Genomic DNA, 14,288 nt, shown 5'->3' with positions numbered 1-14,288 from the left:
TTCAGGTAGCAACTTAAATTGTGTTTTACTGAGAGAAAGAGGAGGCTGCCTTTTCTAGCCAAAGTTCCCACTCAGGTTCCCCATTAGGTCTGTTTTATGTAAATGAGGTCCCTAAATTGTGTGGTTCTGATTGGATGGGGCAGGTCTCAGTCCATTGGTAGGAAGCTGAAACCAGGTTTTTCCCTGCAGTGATTGGCCCAGACCATCGTGCAGGAAGCCGAGGGTTCAGCCTGAGGTTCATCCCAGTATACAGAGTATATGAGGAGTCCTTGTCAGCAAATGGCTACTAGGCTCTTATTATTCATAATATTTGGGCCCTCTGTTGACCATGAGGAGTCCATCTCAGCAGATAAACTCCTTCTTGGGGTTCACACTAAATGAAACTTTTTTCTTGGGGTTCACAACTTTTTGATTGCCTCTTCATATAACAATAATTTTGTAATATAATTTTCTATAGGTGAATTAGAAAGGTAATGAAATCTTTACCATTAGCAGGCTGATGGAAATGCGATTATTATTTAATGTTGAAACACTGCACATACTTCCTGTTCATGGTAATGACACAGGTTTGTGCCCTACAAATGCAGGATCTGATACATTTTATTTCACACAATTCCCATCAAAAAACAACACAAATGCATGTGCATTTGTAATTGTATGAGCTATAGCACTGGATTAACAACGAAGCCAAAACAGAGGACTTCTGTTTGAGGAGAACCAGAGTCTCCACTTAAATTTTACACATCTGATAATCGGAAGAATCTTCCATAGACTGGCTTCTGGCTCCATCCATTTCAAACCTTATTTCTCCACTATCCACAACTTCTGCTCATCACGTGGGGTGGATCGGCACGGTGGGTGGTAGGCTTCTTCCTGGAGGCCATTGCTCCACTCTCATGGCTAATATTGACTTCATTATAGGTAAAGGTGATTTCACACTACATAAACACATGCCACAGAACCCAAACTAGATGTATCCCCAGATCAGATTCTTGGCTGGGTCCCAGAATGTCAAGGTCACTCCAGTGCTGACAGACATGAGGACAAGTCAGAATGGAAAGAGTCAGTGGTCTTATAATTACTCTCCAAACATGTTACTTTGTAAATTTTGCAAAATGTTTTGCCACGTAAATACAGTACGAGAGTCCCTTTCATCTAAATGATGGGCCTAGAAGCTTATCTTTATACTAAAGCTGCCTTTGACTCCATCATAGCTTTTCACACTGAAAGTACTAGTTCGTCTGACAACTCCGCCAGGACGGAGACTGTGCCTTGCCCTTCCATGGGTCTACCAGTGGTGTGCCAGTAAATGTTTTACAATAAGCTCACCAGGAAAAAAAAAAAAGCATATATAATAATAAATTGGTTGGCAATAAAGGATGTGTGGCACGCAATTTTGCAAATAAAATATAGATTCCTTTTAGTGTGCATTCCATTTAGCTAATCGATTCTCAGAGAACGCTTTCACTGACTTTTGTCAAACTCGTATCTGTAGCCAACCCACAGTTGCAATGGAAGAAAGTGTAGTGCTGACATGACAGTTGACTGATATTTTCATTTAGAAACTATTAAGATGAAAGAGAAACGAAGATGTATCATTCATTTGTCAATGATGCGAGTGACTTCTTTGCTAAATTGCATAGTGGTTTTTGAAAGCTTGAAGAGTATTTCCTCAATTTATTGTGTGTGTGCTAGTCACAGTGTAATGGTCATAGAAATGACACACTGTTAACTTTAACCTGCATTATTAACATCTCCTTCACCACTTCTGTAAGTCTAGATAGTTAAGAAAATAATAAATCAAGCCTCAGTCTGTAGCGTTTTCCAATTTCTGTGGTGTAAATATTCCCACCATGGCTGATGTCAAGGGACCAATGAGAACATCACTGAACAGGGAGCTGGGGATGAAGCACAGTGGCCCCCTGTTACATACTATTTCCACCTTGCATATACTACAGGTATAAATAATGTCAAGTAAAATGTAGTAAAATGATTAGGAGTGATGCGTTTCGAATTTTTATTACCTTTGTTTTAAAATTAACTTATTTAATTAAAAGTTTATATAATTTACTTTTAAATAATGGCTTTGTTTTACAACTGGTTTGCAGAATTCCCGAAATTTTAACAACGGGCACTTGCAAGCTGGTACCGGCCAGCTTCAGCTGGGGTGTCCCCAGCGCTTAGCATGATGCCTGGCCCAGAAAAGCCACTAAACACATGTTTGTCTAATGAATGAAGGCTTTCAGAATGACTTGTCTCTGACTCTCCAAGAACCCAGGCCAGTCACCCTCTGTGTCTCCATCTAAGTCAAGAGGCTATTAATGCCTACTTCACAGAGGTGTTGGGAGAGTTAATTAAGGTTCACTAAGTGCTTTGAAATCCACGGATGAAAGGCCCTGTGGGGAGAGCTTTATTATTATTCCATGCATCATCTTAAGAAGTGTATGGCGATGATACCCACCTGGTACTTTTCATCTTCAAAGTGTTCTTCAGACATTAGCCAATTAAACGTCACAGTTCCCTGCCCAGTGAGTAGGTGTCCTCTAGAGAGGGAACCTCTTGGCCACCCACGAGTGGGGGTCAGAGCCAGCATCCCAGCTCCTCCAGCTACTGCCTTCCACTTGGGCTCTGCCTTCACCTCCCCAGCCCTTGGTCCTCTCTCTTCTGCAGTGAGAGGCCTGCATAAGCCCATGACTTTGAAACCACTTTCCTTCTTTCTCAGTACGCATGATGCTACCCATCGAATGTCATCAGTTCTAAGATGCAATTTTTTTCCCACATTTGACCGTCCCTGAAATCTGTATGCATCTTACAAGTGATGAAAGGTCACAGTTCAGTTGGAAGTGTTTTTCCTTCTCACTGACACATAAAGTAATAATGTGTCATACACTTGTCGTCACATGCCAACCATTGTTGAAACCCGGTATTGCCACTCGTTCTAGAACTTATAGCTTTGTGGTTTACTTCCTACTGATTTTTTTAGAAGAATCTTTTCTCCCCGACTCCCATCACAGCAGTAATATATGGTCACTATATTGTGTGGAAAATGCAAATAATTAAAATAAAGGCAACAATAATCCTAAATCTCATTTTCGTGTGTGTGATATTCACAACGTAACCATTACAGAGGTGACACACTTTTAACTTTAGCCTGCTTTATAAACATTTTTTTCCATCACTTATTTAAATCTAGACAGTCAAGAGAGCAATAGAACAAGCCCCGGTGTGTGGCATCTGCCAGTTTCTGTGGTGTGAATACTCAGAGGTCAATGCCAACCCCATGTTTCTGCATTTCCTTCCAGGATTTTCTTCTTTCATTATGGGGAACATTCCTCTCCTCTGATTATAAAGATAACTATGCCTCCTGTAGAAAGAAAATCGGAAAATCAAAACCCAGTATAATATAAATACAGGTCACTGATAGTCCCACTGTCCAGAATGACCAGCATTAAAACTGTAATAACTATTATATTTCTATGTTACATAAGCAACCTATGTTAATTATAAAAAATAGACACAAAGAGGAAAAAATGTACTGTTAACTTTCTGATCAATATTCTTGTCATATGTTTACATTTGCCTTTATTTTTATCTGGAGATATCTCTATTTATAACCATGCACACAAAATTGAAAACATAAAATGTGTATAATTTTTCCTAATTTTTACATTTAACTTGTGTATTGCTCAGCAGTATTTAGCAGAGTTAATCACATAGGTAGAGAGATGATAGATGATTGATAGATTAGATGAATGAATGGAATGAATGAATGGTAAAATGTGATGAATGAATGAATGAATGAATGAATGAATGAATGAATGAGATGATAGATGGAATGAATAGATAGATAGCTGAATGAATGAATGAATGAAAGCTGAATCAAAGATGAATGAATGAATGAATGAATGAATAGATAGATGAATGAATGAATGAATGAATGAATGAATGGATGAATGAATGAATGAACAGATGAATGAATGGATGGATGGGTGATAGATGATAGGTAGATGATATACTCTAGGATCCAGCAGTTCCATTCTTAGGTAAATGCCTGCTTAGTTTGCAGACTGCTGTAACAAAGTTCCACACACTGGGTGACTTAAAGAACAGAAATTTATTTTCTCAGAGTTCTGGAGGCCAGAAGTCCGGGGTCAAGGTTAGCTGGCTTGGTTCCTTCTGAGGGCCATGAAGGAAGGCTCTATTCCAGGTTTTCCTTCTTGGTTTATAAATGGTGATCTTCCCCCTGCATCTCTGTGTCATCTGTCCTCTGTAGGGCAGACATGTCTGTATGCAGATTTCCTCCCATTGTAAAGGCACCAGTCATACCGCATTAGTGAGGACCCTACTGACTTCTTTTCAACTTAATTATCTCTGTAAAGATCCTTTCTCCAAATACGGTCATATCCTGAGGTTCTAGAGGTTAGAAGTTCAACATGTGATTTGGGCGGCAGGGCAATACCGAAATTGCTATGTCCAGCAAAAGATATGTATAAGAATGTTCATAGCAGCCTTATTCATAACAACTCCAAGTTAGAAGTAACCCAAATATCCATCAATAGTAGAAAGAATAAAAGAATGTGCTACATTCATGCAATGGGGTCCTACACCACAATGTTATAAGACAAAACTAAACAAAACTCTGCAGCTACGCACAACTATAGGAGTGAATCTAATAGAGAGAAAGAAGCCAAACTCAAAACTCCGTACTGTGTGATTCCATTTATATGGAGTTTAAGAATAGGCAAAATAAATGCATAGCAATTGAGGTCAGAATAGTGGTTATCTCTTGAGTGGGAAAGGCCAGAAGAGATAACTCTTTGAATGATCTTCCCCAGAGCCCCCATGTATTCAGGAGGATTCTTAGAGCTTTACAGTTTGTTTCCAAGTGAAGAATGGCCCTTAGGTAGCAGGAGAGGGTGTGATGTCCAAGGCACATGCAGGTCTTTTAAGATGTCTTATTTTCTAGTTGTTTACCTTCGTGCCTGCCTTTTGAGGAAATATGGTCTCAATTCTTGGTTGGTGGGACTTAAGAAACCTTTCCTTTGCTCTCAAGAACTTTTATTTGTATAAGTATTTGCTAATACTTATAAAGTGTAGCAGTCACTATATCAGAGTTCAAATCACATAACAATAAATGCTGAAAACATTATCTACTTAAGAGATACATTAGCCTGGACTCTACAATGTACCAAACAATTTAGTTGCGTTTTGTTCAATAATTTATTTAATATATACGCTTTAAACCAACACTGATTGATCATGTACTGACTTTGGGGTAGATGATAAACAGCTTGTGGACTGAGCTTTTTATTCTGCTTTCACAGCTAAACAGTTCCTGGAACAGTTCTAGGACCCAAATGAGAAGAGGAATTGCTTGCCATTTAAGTGGGGAACATCAGAATCCCCAAATATGTGACTTTAGCTATAATAATAGATAATCCCCAATAACATGCATTATAAGAATAGCTGCACTGCTAACCTTACCACCTGACCTTTGAATAAATAACAACTCTTTCCCTTTTCCCAAATGGAGAGAGAAAGAAGGTTTGGGGGGAGGGGGAGATAGCTGGAGATAATTAGTGATGAAACTGGATTAGAAAGAGGGGTTTAGGCATATGGCCACAAAGGCCTCCTAAGAGTTCATCCTTAAGTTAGACATTCCTACCCACCTCGACTCTGGCAGAGCTTCGGGATCGTGCTGCCAGGGCAGAGGGCCTTGCACGTGGCGGAGAAGGAATATGAATGCACTGGCACTGCCACTCTGTGGCCATGGCGAGCCCAGGAGGCTGAGCCGAGCATGCCCAGTTCCTCCTGTCACCAGCCAGCCCTGCTGGTGGAGAGCAGGGAGGTGATGCAATGGGAAGTGAGACCAGGACATGGAGCTGACGGAAGCATGAAACTGGGGGGTGGAGGCTCCTCCCACAGAGGCCCTTAGATGCTGCTGATTCACGAGTCAGGATTCCTGGCTGAGCCTCATGGGGTTAGCAACCTTTCCATTTCCATCAACGCCGTCTCATTCATTGGATGTGTAGCTTTGTGCCGCTAGGGGTGATCTTTGACGTTGCTTCACAAATCATGTTTTCTTATTTCCAAAGCGGGGTGTGTGTATGTGTACGTGTGTGCGTATGTACGTGTGTGTGTGTGTATCCCGTCCACTGCTATCACCAACATTCCACCGTCTATCTAAAATTTCTATGTACTTGTAAGAACCTTCACATTCTTGGGCCCCTTCACCACACTTCATTTTTCTCTTCTTTCAGGGCTCTTTCCCATAAACAAAGAGAAGCCGATGGTGGTGGCGGTGCTGGCGGTGGCGGTGCTGGTGGCGGTGCTGGTGGCAGTGGCAGTAATGGTCTTCGTTCTTCATTATCTCATGGGAGTAACTCATGCAGGATGGGATAAGCTTCAGCTGCTGGGCTCGCTCACTCTCTCCCCCAGGACCTGCAACCCCAGACCTGCCGTACTGCAAGCAGGGCTCAGACGTGTTACTAAATAATATTGCTCGAACCGTTGAGCTATCTTATCAATAGTGGAAACAAGAAATATGACATCTGCAAATGTCAAGGATTTAGAGCAGAGATTTTTCAATAAAAGATCAGATAGTAAAGCTTTTCAGCTGCATAGGCCACGTGGTCTCTGTCCTAACCACTCAATTCTACCATTATAGTGGAAAGCAGCCATAGACAATAAGTAGTCAAATGTATGAGGCTATGTTCCAATAAAACTTTATTTACACCAAGAGACGTCTGGCCAGAGTTGGCCCACGGGCTGTAGTTTGCTATCCTCGGCTTTGGCACTGAGTGGATCTTCCTTGAGCTCAATCAATTGGAAAATATAACAGACCATGGTAGTGAGACTGGGTTCCAGTCCCATCTCTGCCACTGACCAACTGTGTTACGTTGGAGAAGTCACTGACCATCTCTAGAAAGTTCAATTTTCCCTTCTGTAAAATTATTAGGTGAATCTGCATCAGAGGTTGCAAACCAGCACTCCAGGGTTACGTCTGGCACCCAGATGTGTGTTATTTGGCCTGTGTAGCATCCAAAACATTTCAAATTTGTTTCTAGCATTTCAGATTGGGAGATTTCATATAAAAATCCTGGTTTCTGGCTACTTTTAAAATACCAGAAAAATCCAGCATCCTCTCATGGCCGCCCTTGCCCAGGCTGAGAGCAAGGTTGGCTGCTCTGGCCGGGCATGCACCCCGGGAGCACAGCAGCACCCCGCTGGCCTGCTGCCACCATGGCCATTATTGCCTGACACCCAAGCATTTTGCTTTGTGGCCCCTGTACGAGACCTCTGGTACCTCTGAGCTTAACAATCTAATATTCGCTCATTAGTCCAGAGCATTATATCATTATTGTGCCTTCCCCAAAGTCCTTGGTCTCTGTTTGGAATCTACACAGTCGGGGGTAGGGGTGGGCAGCACTAGCCCAGGATAAGCAAATCGGCACATCCCATCCCCTGGCCCCAGACTGGCTCAGGGCTGGGTGTGTGAGCTCCCGCAGTACGCCAGAGGCACTCTCAGGTTTGGCTGGGATACTGGGACAGAGGTGTACCCTTCCTCTGGGGGCAGGAAGGGTGAATGTGAGGCCTTTGACTGCTTTGGAATTTTTCTTACTGGGAAGAAAACCCACCGCCTCCCATGATTTCCGTCTTTGTCAGTTTGGGCTGCTATTGCAAATGACCATGGACTGAGTAATTTATAAACAACGGAAATTTATTTCTCACTGTTCTGGGGCCTGGAAGTCCGAGATGAGAGTGATGGCATTGCCAAGTTCAGGTGAGGTCCTCATGTTGCAGACTGCCAACTTTTTGTCTTGTCTTCGCATAATGGAAAGAGGGTCGCAGAGCTCTTGGGGGTCCCTATTATAAGAAGACTGATCCCATTCATGAGGGCTCCATTCTCATGACCTAATTGCATCCCAAAGGATATAATAACATCACTTCAGGGTTGGGATTTCAGCATATAAATTGTGTGTGGCGGGGGGAGCCCACAAACCTTCAGTCCATTACAACTGCTAACAGACCCTCCCCGCTTGTCCCTGAGACAAGAAGGTTTGAAGACACATGCTCTATACTGTCTCCCAGAGTTCTCCAGTGGGATCAAGCTCCCGTTGCCCTTAGCGGCCCCCTGCTCAATAGCACACCCCGTAGTAGCAGCCTTCCCTTTTCTGTCTCACTTCCCCATGCTTCTACTAGGGGTTCCTGGAATCACCTCCCAGATAAACCATTTGCACTAGAATTCTGGCCTCAGGGTCTGTTTCTCAGGGCAGCCAAACTAAGACAGAAACACATTAGAAAAGGCCGAGAAAACTCATTCGAGACAAAGCAATGGAGTCCTAATGGCATTTTGAATGTCTGGATCAAACCACTCCTGAAGCCCATCCTACTTTTGTACTTTTCATTATAAGAACAATAAATTCCCTTGGCATTTAGGCTGGCTTGATATAAGTTTTCTGTCACTTATATTCAAAAGTATTATTTCCGTTATACAGAGATTTATCTACCTATTCATTTAGATAAATAGGTAGATAAATCTCTGTATAACGGAAATAATACTTTTGAATTATTTTGCATTAAATTCTAGACTAATCAACTAATGCTTCAGGACCAGCTTCGGAACCAGCAACACCTTTTTCATATAAAATTTTTTTAGATTACTAAAATGACCTTGGGCTGGTTCAGCTGAAATGTCATGTCTTTAAAAAGTTCCACAGGGGCATTTGGTGGGCATCAGCGTCACTTATCTACTGCCTATTATAGTAGATGGTTCTAGAATATTCTAGTGGAGAGAAGAAGCTGGGTTGTAATCGGAAAGCATCTCTCTGCAAGCATTTCTTTAATTCATCTTCTGGGGAATGAAAAGCAGGACATTTATCAAGAGCTGTTATGTCATTTGCTGGTCTGGAGATGGTGCTGTGGAAATTGCACGGGCAGAAAGCTCACAGAGCTGCCTGGGCTGGGAACAGGATGAGAGAAGTTGCTACCTTGCTCTGGGTTCACAGTGGTGTGGAGAAGCCATGCAGCTCATGGTCCCTCTGCCTCCGATTCCCCTGGCTCAGGGTCTGGCAGGGCAGAGGAGGATGACTCCAACTTGAGTTGCGAGGACTTTAGAGAAGTCAGCCCACCCGCCATTTTGAAAAGATGGCGATTGTCCAGAAAGGGGAAGGGATTCACCCATGCTCACCCCAACTGTCTGGCAAGATCGTAGCTGGAACCTGGTTGCTTCGTGGTCTTGCCCTTTCCCTGGACCAGTGGGGAGAACATCTACCTCCCTCTAGAGACCCCTAGTTAGGGTCAAACTCAGATTTTATGTGGCCACATTTTATATGGGATTCTACGGATTCTCTTGAAGAGAAAGAATACAAAATCATGTTTAAAAACATACACAATTTTATCAGAAATGCTTGCAGAGAGATGCTTTCCAATTACAACCTGGCTTCTTCTCTCTACTAGAATATTCTAGAACCGTCTACTACCTGCCAGCACTCAGAGGGGCCCACACAAGTGAGAGGCCCTAAAGCTTAAGTTGTATTAGTATTAGTAAGTCCTCCTTTTCTCATAGAGGAGAAATGGGGGGTTCTGTGTGTTCTTCCAAGCATTCTGGGTCCGCTTGGGAAGCTCCAGCCGAAGATGAGTCAGGAGGAGAGGCCAGCATCCCAGAGTCCCTCTCACAGGTTGCCTTGGTTATCTGGTGTCTTTGATCTCAACCTTGAGAGCTGGGTTTTTTACCCTGAAGCTTTCAATTGAGGCACAAAAGATGCCCCTGTGAGCTCAGTGACAAGAAGGCTGGGGACAGGGAATGACATGGGGCCAATGGCGTGGAAAACACAACTGTCATAAGATCCTAGATATGGCCCAAGTTTCTGCCTGACCACGGAGATGTCCGTCTAAGGACCAGCAGTAATCCAAGCCCTCTTCATCAGAGCATTTGCAGCGGTCATCGGTCATCGTTAACCCACGATGTAACTCCCTAAGGGCGGAGAGTTCTATCTGATTTTGGTAACAACAAAATCCCCAGTGTCCTGAGCAGTGCCCAACCCATTTTAAGCAGCCCATAAATATTTGTCAAATAAGTAAATGCATTTCTTGAGCACTTACTATGTGACAGGAGCTGTGTTAAGAACTTTGTGTATAGTATCTCATTTAATCCTCACAACACCCCTCCAAAAGAGGGGCCGTTATTGACCTCGCATAGAGGGAACAAGGGAGACATAGCGATCGTGAGAACTAGCCAACATCACGGAGCTAATCAGTAGCAGCGGCAGTCCCTGGACTCTGTGCTCACGTCTACCTTGTTTCTCAGCGTTTGGGATGCATGTGACCCGCAGGAAGGGAGATGATTTGGGATTGTAAAGGAATACAGCCTGAATCGTATTGAATCTCCAGAGAATATGGCGACTCCTCCTTGCAACTCTTTTAATCCTCCTGATTCCAGGCAAAGACAATAACTCAGACTGGGGTGAGAGTATATTTAACAGCTCTCTAATCTGCTAACCTCTCCCTTCAAACAGCGGAGAAAACAGAACTCAGGCTCTGAACCCTCAGCCAAAACAGGACCCAGCTAGAATCTCATTTAATGTTTGTCTTTATGAGTTACCTTCTACGCATAGCTGTCCTGCTTGCTTTTTGTTTAAGGTACTGATATAAAGTTTCCTTTTTAAAAGAAATATTTCAATAATTTTAATCATGATAATAAAACCAAATATTTGAGTAAGATTCCGGAGTCTTGGATGTGGCAGAAACTGTGACGGTGGTTCAATGATGCCTATTAAGTCTGGCTTCCTTGCCTCCTGAGCAGGGCACAGAAATGTAAGGCTTGGTGTGGGACAGTGTAGGAACTCATTGCTGCAGGCCAGTTTTAGTTGTTTGTTTTTACCTGGTACAAGGAGGGCCCAACAGAATGCAGGAGAGGTGGTATGGCTGGGCCAGACCCAGGACTGGAGGTCATGTAAAATGTGGTCTCTGAGAGAGCAGACTTGTGAGCATCGAGACTGGGAAAGAGTGTTAGGAGATGCTCAAGAAGGTGTAGGCAGGTGATAAAAGCATTGACTGCACGTGCTCATGTGTCCCCCGCTTCATGAAGCGTGCAACCTGGCTCTGAGCTTCCTGACCTTTCTCAATGCATGCCCCGACAGCCAAGGCTTTGTTGGACTTGACTTTGTGTCATCCGTATTATGAATACATCGCCTCCCTCCCCAAGTCTGACATGCGGGCTCATCTCCACCTTCACGCTCTTTGAGAATTACTGCCTGAGAATCATGGACAACCAATTCCAACTCTTTCCCTAATCATAGGAACATTCTAGTGGAGTATAAGTGAACAGCTGGGAATCCCCCCAACCATTTAATTCAATTTTAATTAAAAAAAAAATTAAGACTATTTTTAAAAACAGTACTTAAAACCCACAGGTTTATCCACCAAATTGTAACACAGCAGAAACCACCAATGTCTTAACTTATTGTCTCTGGGCAGATATTTGAATTTCGTGTTGACGTGTCGTTGATTAGAAAGGGTGAGCTGGTCTTTTTTCTCAATTTGGGCTTGGCAAATTGCTCACATGAAATTGTGTGCTGCCGTGGCAAACATAGGCAGACTCAAGTGCATCTGCTCAGCACACATTCTGGGCATTTATTTATTTTCGGTTGCACGATAACCAGTAAACTTACGACACGTCACCCTGATAATGTTGTACTTTAGCGGGTTTTTTTTTTGGTACTTTTTCCAAGTTAAGAGTGCTTCATCTCGCACTTCTGTATCTATGATAAAGAATGCAAGCCACAGTTAGATATTCGCTGTTTTGTTTCGATGTGAAAATAAAGTTGCAAACTGCTGCTCTCTTGAGTCTGCAAATCTGTTTAATGAAAGATTATTCTGCAATGGCAAAGTGAGTTGTGTAAAGCCCTTCTCTGTGTGAATCAGAAGTTTCACGTTACCATATAACCAACAGAGAAATATAAAAATAATTTATACCTCGGGTGCCAAGGCGGGTTTAAGAATGAATTGTCATCTAGAATGGGGGTAGTCGTTTTTTCTGTAAAGGGCCAGGAAGAAATCTTTTCAGTTTCGTGGGACATATAATCTCTGTTGAGATTATTCAACACCTCCTTATAGCACAAAAGCAGCCACAGATAATACGTAAAAGAACAAGCATGGCTTTGTTGTAATAAAGTTTTATTTTGTGGACTCTGAAATTTGAATTTTCATGTATTTTCACATATGGAATATTGCTCTTCTTCTGATTTTTCCCAACCATTTAAAAATGCAGAAACCATTCTTAACTCATGATTTGATCTCCAGTCTATAACCCCCAGTTTAATACTGTTTTCATCAATGAGACAGCCTCATCATGGCTGGTGAAATCTGGGAGGTGGAAAGGGACGTAATTGGAAAGAGGCAGGGTGTCTCAAATCCTGGCAAGTTCAATTTCTTGACCTGGGTTGTGGTTACATGGGTGTCTTTAATTATTCATTAAACTGTACATTTACGTCTTATGATTTTTTGATGTACATGTGTAATATTTCACAATGAAAATGTTTGAAAGTAAATGACATAAATTAGCATATATAAAACATTATGGTTCTCACTGGTTAACTAGAAAATGTTATTAATTAGACTTTATAATATCTATTAATACCATTTAATTAAAATGGCACTTTTATTTATTTGATACATTGACATTTCATGTAAAGATTTTATTAGGAAAAAAACTCCACCTCTAAAAATGTCTGACAACGGCTGCGTAATCCACATTGTCCAGTAGAATTTTCTGCAGTGGTGGAAATGTTCTATGTCTGTGATGTCCCCATGTGGCTTATGGCTATCGTATGGGACAGCGCAATTTCAGATTTTTTTACCTCCCCCTCCCCTTCCATAATTTGATATTTATGCATGGTTGTCAGGGTTCAAATCTCAATTGCACCGTTAGGTAGCTCTGTGACCTTGAGCGACTTACTTGATCTCTCTGTGCCTTAGTTGATACATTTGTAAAATGTAAACTACCTTATAGTTTAGTTGAGAGGATGACATAAGAAAAGCTTATGTGCCTAGTATCATGCCTGGTCCATACTAAGGGACTGAAACCATTATAATTCTCAACAACTTCATCCTCAGAGCAATCCTATAAGGTTTACAGAAGCGGAAATCAAGCCTCCTGCAGCTAATAAATGGCAGAGCTGGACTCAAATCCTGGTGTATCCAAGTTCTCATGGGTCACTTTGATTCTCTAAAGAAACTGACATGGCAGTATAGCATCGAGAATGATCAGCTGCCACTACAACCCTCTGAGGGGTACGATATTATATTTACGTAAAACAGGGTAGGTTCTGAACTCTATTAGGTGTCCCCCTGTGCTCCTTCCTGAGAAAAGAAAACCCTCCATAAATACTCACTGGGTAAACAAAATTATAAATAATGATATCAGGCAGTCACCTGTGGCTTCAACCCTACAAATCGCCTGTTAGGCAGGCAACTTCCCTGTTGGCTAAAAAGTTAAGTTACGAGAAAGGAAAACAACTAAAAGCTTGACTCCAGTTACAAGGAAGCCTTTAAAAATGGACTCTGACAAGCTTGTTTTCCCTTGAACTTTTCCCATGGCTGGCGTTCACAGATAGCAATGACACTTGTCTTGAAAGTCATCCCCGAGTCTCCACGCTGCATCTGCACGAACTCCCTGGTCATGGGTGGGGTTAAGATCGAGGGATAAAGGTCTCGGGGGTTTGAGATGAATGTTTATGGCTCTGTCTGTCCTTGGTGCCTTTGATCTGTTATCCTGAATGGATGGTGCAGCCCGCATTGTTTGTGGGAGTGATTGCGTTTTTTGTTTTATCAGATTCCTACACACAGAATGTAAGGGTGGAGAGATTACAGGGCGGGTGTGGAATTCGGATGGGTTGGGTTGCTTGTGTTGTGGGAATTTGTCAAGTCTGAGTTGTGCTGGTGGGGGCTGGATTCTGGGTCTGGGAGGGGGGCAGGTGTGGACCGTTGTGGGAGCCAGAGACTCGATTCTGCGACTGCAGCATGTCAACATTGCTGTCACGTAGTCTTGGCCCCCAGCCATGCAGTGCACTTGGGCTGGGCATAGTCAGGCCTCTGTTGGGGGCCGGAGGACTAAGGAAGAGATGAAAAAGGCAGAATATCTCTCAACAAAGCATGAAACGCCCTCCGCCCCCCAGCTGCCTCAACAATGAGCTGGAGGGGTCTCGATGGGCAACTGTTGCCTGATTCAGCCCTGGGCTCTGGGCCTTGGCATATGGCATCGCCCCAGCCATGGCGCTGACCCTCCT

The sequence above is a fragment of the Pteropus medius genome, unplaced genomic scaffold (assembly GCF_902729225.1).
Source record: "Pteropus medius unplaced genomic scaffold, Ma_sr-lr_union100, whole genome shotgun sequence".
Taxonomy (NCBI): domain Eukaryota; kingdom Metazoa; phylum Chordata; class Mammalia; order Chiroptera; family Pteropodidae; genus Pteropus; species Pteropus medius.
The sequence above is the reverse complement of the archived record's forward strand: the minus strand, read 5'-3'. Positions refer to the sequence as shown.